The sequence below is a fragment of the Cydia amplana genome, chromosome 13 (assembly GCF_948474715.1).
Source record: "Cydia amplana chromosome 13, ilCydAmpl1.1, whole genome shotgun sequence".
NCBI lineage: Eukaryota > Metazoa > Arthropoda > Insecta > Lepidoptera > Tortricidae > Cydia > Cydia amplana.
This window is the reverse complement of record NC_086081.1, coordinates 16394137-16410868: the sequence shown is the minus strand read 5'-3', so window position 1 is coordinate 16410868 and position 16732 is coordinate 16394137. Positions and strand designations below refer to the sequence as shown.

At 37.1% G+C, this 16732-nt stretch overlaps 1 long non-coding RNA gene across 5 annotated transcripts in view; it reads left to right on the top strand.

Annotated features, from left to right (window-relative positions):
* Positions 1 to 16732, top strand: part of LOC134653613 (uncharacterized) — a 381090-nt gene that overhangs the window by 268527 nt on the left and 95831 nt on the right. The window contains exon 1 of one of the 5 annotated variants that reach the window (XR_010097269.1): positions 1936 to 2015. The exons of the other annotated variants lie outside the window; for them this stretch is intronic. This is a non-coding gene — a long non-coding RNA (uncharacterized LOC134653613). Of the gene's footprint in view, positions 1 to 1935; positions 2016 to 16732 lie in introns of those variants that run through there. 5 annotated transcript variants of the gene reach the window in all.

The following is a 16732-nucleotide window of genomic DNA, read 5'->3' as shown; positions in this document are numbered from 1 at the left end:
TTTTAATCATTCCGATATATCCCATACCTACTATTGATATATCGAACTGAGAACAAAGTTGTGAACTACCTTAATAATAAGTTTTTGTCTAAAATTTCATTTTTGTTACAAGTTTTTTATCGCTAAATCGATCAGATCACCTCAATGGTACCGTATTGCATTGTCAATTTGTCACCCATGACCCAACTTACATAATGTATGTGAAATTTCAGCTCAAGCTCAATTTTCAGCGTAAATATAATATATATTATGTGATATATGTACAGTCGCCATCAGATATATCGGAGCGGCTAAGGCGCTCACAAATATCTGAACACGTTTCTATTTTCAAGGCGTTAGAGTGCGTGTTCAGATATTGTGAACACCTTGGGTGCTCCGATATATCTGATGGCGACTGTACATATATGTACCTATATGCAAACATTGCAAGTTAAATAAGAGCTTGTAATAACTTCCGTGAACTAAACCATTATTATTCAAATACATTTCGTTCTTGTCCCTATTCTGATTTACGATGAAAATTTAATGCAGGTTTTTATCGTACAAATTGTCAATTTCACGTTAGATGCTGATTTGCCTTTATTTTTCCATTGAAAATAATTGCAGAATTTAAGTCACCAATTTATTTCTAAAGTGATATTTTTCATTTATAATTGACACACACAATATAGTTATAAATTGTTACTTCATGTATTTCACAAGTTTTATATAAATCATCACGTAGCAATTTTCAGTTGGCGTGGTAATTTAAATTAGAAAGACACAATATTAATACAGACACTGCTACATAGTAGTAGAGTATAATGCCTAAAACTAAAAATATAGCTGCAATACAATTAATTTTTAAGTTAAAAAAAAACTAAAAATTATGAAAATTTTAGGTCTTTTTTTAAACCTACTCCATCATTTGTCCAATTTATTATGATAAATTGCTTCGTCTCTAGAAGTTGCGGTACGGATTATATTTCTCGTATAGGATTACTTTGTCTATTTACTATTGACAATAATTAACATTACTTATGTGTAGTGGGTGGTTTGAAAATGTGATGTCTACTTGAAACTTTTTCATACACTTCGTCGGGTAGTTGGACAAAAATCTGTTTTGACATTTTGCTGGGACATCAGTTAGCCGCGACCACGACCAGTGAAATCTGTGTCGAAGCATCGGCAAATAAAGGTAATTAAATAAATTTCGCGATAGATCTGTCTATAAATGTGAGTTAATATATTTACTTATTAATATTTAATGCGGGCACTTTAAAGTTTCAAACTCCCAACATTAGCAGCTAGGTCAGCTCGACCTAAACAGCCTTTGACCTTCGGAAGCCTTTAAGGGCTTAAGACATTAAACAGTTTCAAAGGAGAAGCGGGGGCGTATTCCGGGACCTTGCCCTTTGGCCCTGCGTTGACCTCAGGCAATTGGTCAACTGAGGCGAAACAGGGTTCTTGAGATGATTAAGAGGAAAGGGCACAGCCGCTTCTTCATACAAAGATAGTCCCCATTTTCTGGATATATATTTATTCACATTCTGGAAAATATTTTTACATCATTTGATGTATTAAAACCCTACTTTTGACTTTTTTAGATTTTTCAATTACTTACCTATTGTAAAAGTTAGGTGCGACTAACCCATTTTATACAAATTTTTAATTAATAATTAATTAGAATTTCTTACAATACGTACGATAGAGATACAAATAAATATAATAGCAGTAAATAATGTTGCAATGATTGACTTTTTATTTAATTATGTTTTTCTCAAATGTTTGAATATGAAAATTTTATATTTATCTACCTGTAATGTAGATTAGTCATGTAAGCCTGACCTGTAATTTATATTATTAATAAACTATGAGTATGAGTATGAGTATGAATAGGCGGGTCCTTCCTTTATCCCCCTGCTCCATCCAGTATTTACCATCTTACTTTAAATAAATAATAAATAAATATTATAGGACATTCTTACACAGATTTACTAAGTCCCACAGTAAGCTCAAGAAGGCTTGTGTTGTGGGTACTCAGACAACGATATATATAATATACAAATACATAGAAAACAACCAAGACTCAGGAATAAATATCTGTGCTCATCACACAAATAAATGCCCTTACTGGGATTCGAACCCAGGAGGACCGCGGCTTCACAGGCAGGGTCACTACCCACTAGGCCAGACCAGTCGTCAACTTTAGCCTTACATTACTGCGTTACTCACTACTTACCCACTTGTATTCCCCGGCTGGAACGCAGGTGTGTCGCGGCGGCGGCGTGCCCATAACTCAGCCAAATCGCGCCTCACTTCCGCCATTACATAATGACAACAGAACAGCATCGGATTAATTTGAATAAATGTTACATACGGATGGCGACTGCAGCAGCATTACTGCTGCTTGAAAATAGAGACCTACAGGGCTAGCACATGCAATCATGTGCTAGCCCTGTAGGTCTCTATTTTCGTGCCAATGCACGACAGTATCTCGCGGCGAAATAGACTACTCGTCCCTCGTTTATTAACATAAGTAGTTAGAAAAAGAAGGGTAGCCTATCTCGCCGCGAGATACTGTCGCGCCAATCATGTGCTAGGGGTGCTGGAGTCTAGCCAAGATGTCAATCTTTCGCAGAGAAACGAAACAAAACGCTATCCGTCTCTATCTCACTGATATTGCATTGTCTCCCAACTTATATAAATTGTGTTAGTGAGGTTTCAGTTCAATCGAATAATGGGAAGTGGATCTAATTTAGCTTGTAAGATTTTATCATAACATACATCGGTACATAGAAACAATGCAAGTTAATATAAGCTTGTAATATAGTTATAATTTGATTACGTAAATTTTTAGAGCAAAGTGAAAGCGAAATAAAAACCGGCCAAGTGCGAGTCGGACTCGCGTACGGAGGGTTCCGCACCATCAACAAAAAATAGAGCAAAACAAGCAAAAAAACGGTCACCCATCCAAGTAGCGGAGTCTTAGTAATAGGGTCCCGTTTTTACCCTTTGGGTACGGAACCCTAAAAACAGCAAAACGGACTGTCGGGATTATCACTAAGAGGATATACACTAATGATCATAAGTAGTTAAGTAACTGCACTACCACTTGCACGTCCTAACTCCGTCCGCCCTAGTCCGAGTTAGCAGGTGTATTTTGACCATTGACGTATATGTATCTAGGACTGGCCTTACGTGCACTGTGTACTAGTTCAGTGGTGTCACTCACGATTTCGAACAAATCGTGTAGTCTAACGTAACTAGTTGCGACCAATCGCGCGGCCGCTCGCGCGTGATGCTAACTCATCAACGAATCGCGTTGTAGCGGTGTCACACCGCTGTACTCCCCATTCATGCCCCAGTCTTATTGCCCGTAAGCCCAGTCCTGAGATAATTATACATACGTCAACGATTTCGACAGAAGTTTGCCAAAACTCCGCGCAATCGCCTCTTACTTCCACCGCCAGCTAATGACACAGCGAACAGTATGGGATTAATTGGAATCAACTCTAAACTGCAGGGGAGTCAGCCTAGTCAATTTAGACAACACAACTTCCGTGAGACACAGACAAAGGTATCACTATCACTACATAGTATAAAACAAAGTCGCTTCCCTCTGTCTGTCCCTATATATGCTTAGATCTTTAAAACTACGCAACAGATTTTGATGCGGTTTCTTTTAGAGTGTTTCAAAAGGAAGGTTCATGTATATATTGTTAACCCGTGCGAAGCCGGGCGCGTTGCTTAGTTAAATATATTAAAAAAGCGGCCAAGTGCGAGTCGGACTCGCCCATGAAGGGTTCCGTATTTAGGCGATTTATGACGTACCTATTAAAAAAAACTACTTACTAGATCTCGTTCAAACCAATTTTCGGTGGAAGTTTACACGGTAATGTACATCATATATTTTTTTTAGTTTTATCATTCTGTTATTTTAGAAGTTACAGGGGGGGGGGGACACACATTTTACCACTTTGGAAGTGTCTCTCGCGCAAACTATTCAGTTTAGAAAAAAATGATATTAGAAACCTCAATATCATTTTTGAAGACCCATACCCCACACGTATAGGTTTGATGAAAAAAAAATTTTGAGTTTCAGTTCTAAGTATAGGGAACCCCAAAAATTTATTGTTTTGTTACATTTTTGTGTGAAAATCTTAATGCGGTTCACAGAATACATCTATTTACCAAGTTTCAACAGTATAGTTCTTATAGTTTCGGAGAAAAGTGACTGTGACATACACGGACAGACGGACAGACAGACAGACAGACAGACATGACGAATCTATAAGGGTTCCGTTTTTTGCCATTTGGCTACGGAACCCTAAAAAGGGGCGGCACTCCTTAGTACGGAGTGAAAATAAATATGGCGAGCGTTTTTCGACTTAAACCACGCGAGTAAATAGTATTTGATAAGCAATTAAGAATTGATTATGTAAAATGATTTTGAGATACTTTGAACGCAAACTCTGTTACCCACACAATCGCAATTTGGAAAAGTGGTTTAAGTGGCAGATAGTGCCACTCGAACCACCCTAATTTACTTTTAATTTAACTGTATTTATCTAACCCACATCCTTGGCAAAACTCATAACAACCCTTATTTAACCCTAAAATCTCCAACTCAGTCGAAAACTATTAACATAATTAAACCAAAAACTGTGGACTATAAAGTGAGCAGTCTGTCCTCCCTGGAATCGGAAATTCCAAGCCCCAATAACACTAAGTTTAAGGGTTGCTATCTGTTTCCATTAACGACCTATAAGTTTCGTTTTAAAGGTAAATTGATTCGAAACAGGAACGGGCGTTAATTAACGTAAGCCTTTGTAGGCTGTCTTTTTTGCTTTAGACTTAGTAAGGCCTTTTTAATTCAAAGTTTTTGGACGTTTGAAGATTGTCCATTTACGGTAAGCCAGGCTAGGCTCGTTTTTTAACTTCGCCGTTGTTGCCGCCGCCGCTACAGTAATGCAGTTGCGGTATACATCCGAAAGTCACCTTTATTTAGATACTAGCTTTTGCCCGCGACTTGGTCTACGTGGAGTTAGTAATTTGGGTAGCTTATTTTTACCCAATCTGTTTTTAATGATTCCCCATACAAACTTCCACCCCCCTTTTCACCCCCTTAAAGGGTGATTGTTGGGATAAAAACTACCCTATGTCCTTCCCCGGGACTCAAACTATCTCCATACCAAATTTCAACTAAATCGGTTCAGCGGTTTAAGCGTGAAAAGGTAACAGACAGACAGACAGACAGGCAGACAGACAGACACACTTTCGCATTTATAATATTAGTATGGATTAATTTTGGTGACGCAACGGATTGGCTCTGTTAAATTGTGTCATCGTGGTGTATCGCGTTGCATTCGGACAACCCCTAACGTTATAACGATAATACTACTGCACTCGTCATCCGAGTTTTAGCTTACTAAAGGTGACAGTCCATTTCCAACCGCAGCTGCACTACTGTTCATTTTACTATGGAAATTGACAGTAAGTGTAAGGCCTGAGTGGACGCTCGAGTTGGGCGTGCAGCGGGGCGGGGCGTGCGGCGTGCATGTTAAACAAATGCAAGCGTATAAGCGGCCTTAGTGCACGCTGCTCAAATCACTTGCGAGCCCGACGCCACGCTGCACGCCCCGCCGAACGCTCCGCTTCGAGCGTCCACTCAGGCCTTACACTAACAGCGACGCATTCAGTACCAGTAGTGCAGCTGCGGTCAGAAATGGAATGTTACCTAAAGCTTTTAAACAAACTCTTTTGTAAGCAACCACGACACGACGTAACAGTCAGATAACTAAAACAACAGTCTTAGACGAAAATATTTTCAAACAGCATATTTTGTCACAGTATTTTCTTCGTGTATTCGTTGCTTTACGGTATATAAGAACAGAAAATATCAACGAGTTTGATATTCTAGATTTACCGGCATTCGTACAATACTCGTACATTTCTAAGCAAGCATTTCTGGAGGTGATATTAATACACTTTTAAAAGTAACTCACAAAAGACTCGTGAGAAAATACTAAAACCAAAAAATATTCCACCGGGTTTTAAATTTCAAGAAAACGTAGAAGCAAAAGTTTAACACACGTTTTCTTAAGAAAACTGGAAGAGTATTCAGAGACGTAAAATATAATATTAATATGATTTTAACGTCTGTGGGTCGCGCTTGTATAGATAAATAAGTAAGTTTAAGAGTGCTTAGTATGGAGCACTAAGCACTCTTAAACTTACTTATTTATCTTACTTAGTGCTCCATACAAGGCATTCCTTACATATTAATAATAAATAAGTTTTATGGTAGGTACCTATGGTATAAGTATAACTTATAATTAATGCATTTTAAACTCGCTTAGGACCTAAGGGTAACATTCCATTTCTGACCGCGCAGCTGCACTACTGGTACTGAACGCGTCGCTGTTACTGTCAATTTCCATAGTAAAATGAACAGTAGTGCAGCTGCGGTTGGAAATGGACTGTCACCTTAATACTTATTAAGCTTAAATCTTGTTATAACCAAGTTTTTGCAAAGCACGCTTAAATAAAACCTATTATTCGAGCTCCCGATTCCCGATTCCCGAGCCGAGTAGGTACACATTTTTTTAAATTGTATGAATGCAGTTTTTCTTGTTACTAAAATCAATGACATGGTTCCTAAGAAGAGATCGTCATATAGTCCTTTAGTTTCAGATTTTCCCATACTGGCCGATCGATTAACTTATCTTTGCTACCCGTACCCAACTTCGACTAACATTTTTTTTAATATGAAAATTATACAAGAATTTAATGAACTGCAACGTTTATAACGAGGTTTGCTCCTTTTACCAAGGAAATCGACAGTGACATTGCCCGCGTCAAGGACGCAGCAGTAATGTAGCTGCATTTGCCGTCCCTGTGTCAACTTTTAGACCGTATTCTTCACTCGTTCAAACTATTCGCCTCATCGATTTAGAAAATAAATTTAAAAACTTTCAATTCAAATGCAATAATTCTTACAACAACGTTCCGGAACTACTGAACTCTGAAGCTTGTAGCAGATTCGGAATACTCATTGCCCTGCATTTACATAGAAGGCGAGTCCAACTATCATCCCCTAAAAGGTCTTAGGCGCCGTACATGTCCTACACACTTACGCTTTTCTATCAAACTGTCGCAAGTTCTAAGATATACGTTCCATCCAACAAAAACATGGAAACAAAACTGCACTTTATTTCCAAGACCGTAAAGACAAGGTTTTCTTACTCAAGAAAAACACGTGCTGTTCAAAATTGAACTCTAATGTTGAGGATTTAAAGCTTTTAAGTTTGTTAAAAGTAGTTCCCAGGCAAACATGCAAATAGCCTGACTTACAAAAACTTTAAGAGGATTCAGTGTGTGGCTTTGACATTGTTTCTAGAACGAAGCGGGGAAGACGAGCTTGTACAGTCACCTGCAATAATAATTATGTTACACAACGAAGGCCGTAAAAATATCTGACTCGATCTTATTTGTAGAGCCATCTTTGCGGGCTCCGAAGAGTAACATATTAATGCAGAGGGGCTAGCGCGAAAACCGAATTTCGTAAATTGCGGAAATCTTTCTCTTTTACTCCAATGAAGGCGTAATTAGAGGGACAGAGAAAAATGCCCACAATTTGCGAAATCTGGGGGCAGGGTAGTGCCCCCGCCAAGACGAGCAAAGCGAAGCGCAAGGGCACTACCTACCTTTTCTCGAAGCGCTTCGTCGTTTTTTTGAACCCTCTTAACTTGGGTTTGGATTATACCAGATAAACAAAACAATCGGGATATGATGTCAATAGTGGACTTATTAAGCATAAAAAATTTCAATTGCATAGCTCTTATACTTTGGATTTTATTAATATCTAAAAAACCCCGATTTCGTCACTGACTTATTCACTCACTGTTGATCATCAAAACCTCTAGGGTACTTCCTGAAGTCCTAAGAAGCTGAAATTTGGATGTGAGATAGTATTAGTCCACAAACAACAAAATAATTCAAAAACTTTAAATTATTAGCCCTTAGGGGGGTGCAAAGGGGGGTGGAATTTTGTATGGGAAATCGATAACCGCGGAACCGATTTAGTTGAAATTTGGTATATAGATAGTTATTGTTATGCGGAAGGATATAAAATAGTTTCAACCCCAAAATCACCCCGTAAGGGTGAAAAGGGGTAGAAAAAGGCGTTAGGGGAAAAAGGGGGTTGAAGTTTGTATAGGGAATCAGTAAAAAAGCAGATTGTATATAAAAGATACCCCCCAAGTACGTATTTCAGGATTTTTAATAGTAAATCATCCGCAATCCTTTAAATGGGAAGATTGTCATAAGCAACTTACAAAAAGATGTGAAATCCCACCAAAAACATTTTCATGTAAAATGTTGCCAAGACGAAACCATAAGGCTCGCACTGACAAAAAGTTATCAGATATCTTGTAGAGCCAAGCTTCTAACTCTACCCTACCCCCACAGACTCTACACCTTACTAAAAATATGTGGCTTGGCCGTTACATTACAAGATAATTAATAAATCAAGATAGAAATATTATGAAAAGGGGCCTAGACTTTCAAGAATTGCTATAAGTACTCAAAATTAGGACGCTTTCGGACAGATCGGTTGGCCTATAGGTTATGGCGGTAGTCGCGAAAAGTGAAAACGCCGCTTTGAATCTTTTCAAAGGTACTGGGGGCGTTGTTCACTTAGGTAAATAATATAGTTTTCAGTGCCTATATTATTATAATCTTATCAACTTACACTGAACTTCACAATTAATCTAAAACAAATTTGAAGTGTGCCGATATTTTTGATGATCACTGTACAAGTGTACACAGTCACCTGCTAAGGGGCTACCGCGAAAACCGTATCCCACCAAAAACATTTTCATGTAAAATGTTGCCAAGACGAAACCATAAGGCTCGCACTGACAAAAAGTTATCAGATATCTTGTAGAGCCAGGCTTCTAACTCTACAGGCCCTACCTTCACAGACTCTACACCTTAGTCAAAATATGTGGCTTGGCCGTTTCGTGACATGGGCGTAAGGTGAAAAATGTATTCACTATTCATTATTTTTGTAATGTAATAAGATAATTTTGAAGTCGGTTTTATTTCTATATGGAATTCATCTCTTCTCATTACATGCATGCTATCGCATCTGTCAGTAGATATCTACACTGAAAATAATACTTAGCCGAATTCATCGAGTTATTTAAAAATTAACTAAACTTAACTCATAAAGAAATAAGTTTTGACCAATACCGATTTTGAAGTTGCAAACCGGCCGGTTGGTTAGTGTAACACCTAGTTCGCAAGTCCCAATTTTTGTGTAACTAGTAACAAAATGTTTTGTTACTGTTGTGTACACATTTCTTTCATTGTATATACTTATAACGCAACTGTAACACCTAAAGCATTTTCCTCTCAGTAAAGCATGAATGCACTCGAACAAAATGTGACGTACTGCCGTATTCGAACTTCAAGATATTTACAAGAGACGACACGTACTAGATCCATTCTAGATACGTTATAGTTTGGATTTCAACTAGTTCTCTTTTGCAGCGCAGTTTGGGCAACCAATATCACTTTTACGTTAGATAGAGTTAGATATCTACGTATTAGATGTGAATTGGATCTCTAAGTCATATCTTGTGGAAATCGTTGAAGAGTATCTCTAGAATCGCGCAAATGTCAAATTTGACAGGTTAGATCTTAAACATATATCGTTATCGTATCTTGGTGATGTCTAAACGATATCTAATAGATGTCTATTTTAAAATCTGAATCGGGCCCGTAGAGCTTACCGACAGCCATTGAAGAGTGGGAGCGAGAAAAGCTTTATGTGAAGTACAGGCTTAGTAACATCAAATGTAGGCATAAGCAGGAGGATATTGTAACAGTTTTGGCTGTTTGGCAATTTTGGTTGTGGCAATTTTGGTATTCTGATCAGATCGGGGAAATTATGAAGAAAGGCCAGGTCAAGAGCACCCTAAACCGGCGAGCGTGTATGAGGAATAAATTTTTTTAAACATGCAGATTACGTCTGCGAGCGATATTCCAAATTTTATATTAAAGGAAAAAATGGAAAAATTACGCTTCCGGCAGGACTTGAACCCGCAACCTCCGCAATCCGTGCGTTAGCTCTGCCAATTGAGCTACGGAAGCCCACCAGAATCTTGCGAATTTTTCCATTCCTTCCCTAATGCATACACGCCTTTGGGGTGGCGTATAGCGACATCTACCGAGAGACGATTACATCTTTTTAACGGCACCGGAGTCTCAAGTCGCATTGAGAATTCACCAGTAACAATGTGCTAACCCGTACTAAATAAATTTTTTAAACATGCAGATTACGTCTGTAGTTATTTGGAATATCGCTCGCAGACGTAATCTGCATGTTTAAAAAATTTATTTAGTACGGGTTAGCACATTGTTACTGGTGAATTCTCAATGCAACTTGAGACTCCGGTGCCGTTAAAAAGATGCAATCGTCTCTCGGTAGATGTCGCTATACGCCACCCCAAAGGCGTGTATGCATGAGGGAAGGAATGGAAAAATTCGCAAGATTCTGGTGGGCTTCCGTAGCTCAATTGGCAGACCTAACGCACGGATTGCGGAGGTTGCGGGTTCAAGTCCTGCCGGAAGCGTAATTTTTCCATTTTTTCCTTTAATATAAAATTTGTATAAGGAATGTAACGAAAGCGAAAGAGGTATGTCAGGATCGTAGCAAATCGAAATCCGTGGTCTCTGAAATTATTTTTATTTTATTTGGATCATGCCGAATTTGGCCTACGATTCGATAAGCATGCTATATATACGATAAATTTAATCATATTTCTTACAATATCATACATATATTAGATTCCAACGGGCACTTCTTAGTAAAGAAAATAAGTTAAAGAGTAATTAAACCAAATCAACACATCCCACGCCATTACATAAAATCAATGACATTTCATAAATGGACGTCCAGAGTCAAACAAAAAAGTATGGCAACAAAATACTTTTCTACGATGTTCCTGTTGATGCTAATAACGCTCACTTCAAAGAAAAACATTCATACCACTAACGACATACTGTTTTAAACACTAAGTATCATAATTGCCAAAAGAACTGCGATACAGTAAAAACTTTTTATTCCAATGAATTTAATTGTAACATACCCAAATGACTTACGTCAAAAGTGAATAGCGAACGACACTTCACAAACATTTTGTTACTAGTTACACAAAAATTGGGACTTGCGAACTAGGTGTTACACTAACCGACCGGCCGGTTTGCAACTTCTAAATCGGTATTGGTCAAAACTTATTTCTTTATTAGTTAAGTTTAGTGAATTTTTAAATAACTCGATGAATTCGGCTAAGTATTTTTTTCAGTGTAGATATCTACTGACAGATGCGATAGCATGCATGTAATGAGAAGAGATGAATTCCATATAGAAATAAAACCGACTTCAAAAAGGATAAAATAAAATATTATCCTTTTTTTGAAGTCTATGCGTTACCAACTGATATGTTTGAAGTCGGTGCCAAGCCAAGTAGTAACAATACCAGTCAAAAATGGGATTTATAGCCATAAAGCTGATTATTTTTGACTGGTATTGTTACTACTTGACTTGGCACCGACTTCAAAGATATCAGTTGGTAACGCATAGACTTCAAAAAAAGGATAATATTTTATTTCATCCTTTTTGAAGTCGGTTTTTTTTGTAAAAAGTTTTTATTTTTCCATTTTTAGTTTCCTATTTGCCTACCCTTAAGGTTGGATTTTTTTTCCAAATTTATATGCGACCAACTTCGGGGTATACCCTTTCCAATAAAAAAATAATTATCGAAATCGAACTACTCTGTAAAAAGTTATGCGTGGTCATACATAAAAAAAAAAAAGATATATATATATATATATATATATATATATATATACGCGTCGACTTGAGAACCTCCTCCGTTTTAAAAAATTAGGGATGAATGTTGATGGACGGAGAGCGGATGGTAGACCCATGGATGGATTGTGTGAACAAGGATATGAGAAAGCAAGGAGTGAATGCTGAAGTGATGAAAGATACAGGAGAATGGAAGAGAAAAACATGATGTGCCGACCCACATAACTTGGGATAAGGGCAAGAGAAAGAAGAAGACAAAGCACAGCCTAAATGGTAGAGAAGGTAGGATATTCAAATTTAAACTTACTATTTTATTTTATTTAAATTTTGTAGATGATGTTCTGAATTTTACTCCAAGAGAGTGATAATTGTGCTGAATATTTTGAACAAATTCTACAACATGTTCGGCCGAATACTGAATAGTTGCCGAATATTTGTGGCATCTCTAATTATTACAAAAGGCATAAGGTCCAAAGATGTACAGTTAACAGTGTGGGCGATGGTACTCAAATGATTTGCTACACAGTTAAATTCGTATCAATTAAAGTTCTAAACAATCCAACTCGAAATCAGCACTAAGTCAAAAGACCACAATGGCCAGACCACTGTCGAATGCTAGCGACAGTAATCACGATGACATTCAATAATGCAACGTGTTACAGTAACATAAGGTCGTCTATTCTGTGCATTTTGTGACACTAGGTTACATCATTTTCAGCGAGGGACTGGAAAACGCTTCGCTAAAATACATTTCATACGATTACACGTCAGTGCAATGAAAAGGATGAAACTCATGAAACCAGTTATATGGTAACTTTTTTTCTCATGTTTTATAAACAATAATTTTTAACTTGAATAATCCTTACAGTTTTCACACACTTGACAGGACCGATATTTAGGTAAGTAATAATACATATCGTAATTTAAGAAGTTGAAGTTTGGTTTAGATGTCAGCAATCAACCAATAATTGACTTCTAGAAAAAAAACATTTCATTTTACTTTACTTATTTAAGTATCACAGACTTAAACTTCTAAGTGAGGCCTAGGCGTTGCCTGAAAATAAATATTTTTTAATTATTTACTGAAGTTCTTCAAGGTAGTATACATTAAAAGCGGCCAAGTGCGAGTCGGACTCGCCCATGAAGGGTTCCGTATTTAGGCGATTTATGACGTATTAGAAAAAAACTACTTACTAGATCTCGTTCAAACCAATTTTCGGTGGAAGTTTACATGGTAATGTACATCGTATATTTTTTTTAGTTTTATCATTCTCTTATTTTAGAAGTTACAGGGGGGGGGGGACACACATTTTACCACTTTGGAAGTGTCTCCCGCGCAAACTATTCACTTTAGAAAAAAATGATATTAGAAACCTCAATATCATTTTTGAAGACCTATCCATAGATACCCGACACGTATGGGTTTGATGAAAATAATTTTTTTGAGTTTCAGTTCGAAGTATGGGAAACCCCAAAAAATTATTGTTTTTTTTTCTATTTTTGTGTGAAAATCTTAATGCGGTTCACAGAATACATCTACTTACCAAGTTTCAACAGTATAGTTCTTATAGTTTCGGAGAAAAGTGGCTGTGACATACGGACGGACAGACAGACGGACAGACAGACAGACAGACAGACATGACGAATCTATAAGGGTTCCGTTTTTTGCCATTTGGCTACGGAACCCTAAAAAGTCGATATTATTGAAAAGAACGTTTATCATTTTATTTACCACGACGTGCACGGCACTGGAGTCTGAACCGAGAGGCAAGTGAATTGTAAATTGTTCGGTGCACCCAACTGTATTTTCGCCCACTCGCTCAAATCGGCGCGATTGAATAAGCAACTGATATCGAGAAGAGGCGATTTGGCCCGGCGCGAACACTTAGCAAAATGTCACTCGTTCAATATATTTGCATGTATTTGTGAACGGTTTATTTGCACTGACTTGTTTACGTCGGTTTTTGTTCAATTACCATTCTTTGGAGTTTAAAAACATTTCAACACATTCACTGCCAACGGTTTTGTAGCGCTACGTTCGTAGCTGATCCCAGCATATTCCCGCTTTGTAGAGAGAAGCCGACTACGAACAGAAAATTCGCCAAAACTCCGCCGGTACTCAATTGTTAATATACTTAGTATGTAGTTACCTAACTTAATGACTAATGAGCCACTAGTAATATTAAATGGGATTTCTCTTAATTGCTCGGTAGCACTATAATTACTGTATTATACCTGTGTTCTCCACGTTTTATCAGTTTCTGGTATTTGAGATAATCTGAATTGAGATTCCTGAATACTGCCACCTAGGAATTGTTACTCACACAAGGTTTATTAGGATGAGAAGTCGAGCGCCAATTTCCGCACAGAATTCAATACGTTATCTGTAGATTATCTCGGCTTCTGTTCTAGGAAATTTGTGATCTACCGGCCCGATTCGAACTTTAAGATACGTCAAATATTACATCTAGATACATATGGATTAGATACTTAATAATATATATGTCAGTGTTAAAGGTTCTTCAAACAAAAACGACACTTTTGACATTGACATATCTAATCCAAATCGTATCTAGATGTAATATTTGATGTATCTAAAAGTTCGAATCGGGCAGTGTTTGTATGTGTAAATAATATAATTTTCACCTCAGCAGCTCGAACAAGGGTAGTTTGCTACTTAAAAACAGTGAGCAAAATCGCATTTTGCTCACTGAGTGAGACAAAATGAGCAAAATGCGATTTTGCTCACTCAGTGAGCAAAATGCGATTTTGCTCACTGTTTTTAAGTAGCAAAGTACCCTTGTTCGAGATGCTGAGGTGAAAATTTAATTGTTGGTATATCTTAAGAAAACATGAGTGAATAGAGGTAAGTGATGAATGAATACATTTTTCGGGTTCTGTAATATGTTCTCACTGCTGAGGTGAAAAGTTTTGTGAGATCAAAGTTATTTACATCTCGTGCGCTTTTGAGTCCCTTACTACGCTCAAAATTCTAAATTAGATTATATTATAGAATCTTTCGCTTGCACGGGACTCAAAATAAGCACTCGAAGAAATATCAAACTTTGATCTCTTGTTGTACAAATAACTATTGTCAAGAGTTATTAGCCTTGACAATAACATGTAATTTTATATAGGTAATAGTGTAAACTGACTAATCAAATAAGAATAATAATTTAGCCTCTGTGGAATCTTTATGGAAAACAAAATAAATAATGACACAGTAAAGAGTTATTTCTTAATTATTAAATAACAATTATGTCAAAAAATAACGGCAGTCTACGTTTTTTGTTTTATCTGGTCCTTTATTCTGTGCATAAAACAATTTATTTTAAATGCAAGTATCAACCCCGATTATAATTTCGCAGTTAGTTGTATTGTACTTAGTGAAAAAAATATAGTCTCACTCTACTGTTGCCCTACTAAAGACGTGTGTCTATTAGTTTCTTAGACAAAAAAAAAACAATATTGCCACTTCATATTCCAAATATACTCGTATTTGCTGTGACTTATTTTTCAATGGTGATTTTTAATAAACAGGCATGCCAAGATCGCTTACCTTCTTTCTTTTGCTAGAAAAACGAACTATAGAAGGGAAGAGAAGTAAGCAGAATACAAGCGCCTGACCGGTGGACATATGTACACAGTAAAAGCTTTTATGTAGGACCCAGCAAGGCTGAACATATCATGGGTTAATAATGTACCTATACTAAACTTGTGCAACAGTAGATAAATTATCTACTATACAATAATTATGTTTTCGTAAATAAACTTTCATTTCATTTCAAGTAGCAATAAGCCAACGGCGGATGGCCATCGAAACCGAATTAATCAATTTTCTGCTAATCGATTGTTGGAGTTTTGTCAACTCGAGTTTTGAGATTAATTGCAAAAGTCGTTGGTATCGACAGGTTGATTAATACATAGTATTTAGCAAATAAATTTGTGTATGAAATAATGAAAATCATGCAAAGAAATACAATAAAAGCTGTGAGTTTAGGCATAGAGAAAAAAATACATAGAGTGCTCACTCCATACATCAGTTTAGACTATTAATTTCAGTGTCTAGATCTAGCATCGAGTAGCGGAACTATCAGTACTGCTACTTGACAATAGATGTAGCACCGACCGGAAAGTCTTATCTCAACAGCATAAGACTTTCCGGTCGGTGCTACATCTATTGTCAAGTAGCAGTACTGATAGTTCCGCTACTCGATGCTAGATGCTAATAGACTTTTTGGTACTAAAACTGATGTATGGAGTGAGCGCTCTATGTATTTTTTTCTCTATGGTTTAGGTACTATTATTTGTTTATCCATTTTGGATTTCACGGGCCTATAAATCCCGGTCTTTTGATAGACTTGCGTGGGGATATAGATCCAACACGTAGAGGCCCTTTGGAGAGCTTTAATGTCATGCAGAACGCCTGCTGGAACAATACCATGAGTTTAGGTACTTATTATTACCATTCATTACGAGAACTAGGTATTCATATTTAACTTGCCCAACGCATTAAAATTTAATGTTATTCCGCATAAACAGCTTTATTAGTTTTTCGGCTTTGTCAATCGTGAATATTTAATATTTTCCAAAATATCCAAAGTACCAATTCATTGATTGTATTTCATTAGTTAAAATCAGATTGCTTCAGCGATACTACACACTATATTGAACATACTACTCGTACGAGTAATATACACACGTACACACTACTATTACCATTGAGAGCCTATTGTGTCCCACTGCTGGCCAAGTTTTGAGCAGTCTTTGGCCATTTTTTAAAGGGGTCTATCTCGTCTCGCCATCGCCAACGTGGTCTGCAAAATTCCCGTTTTGAGCTAGGCTAGCACTCTGTGATAATCTTGACCCACA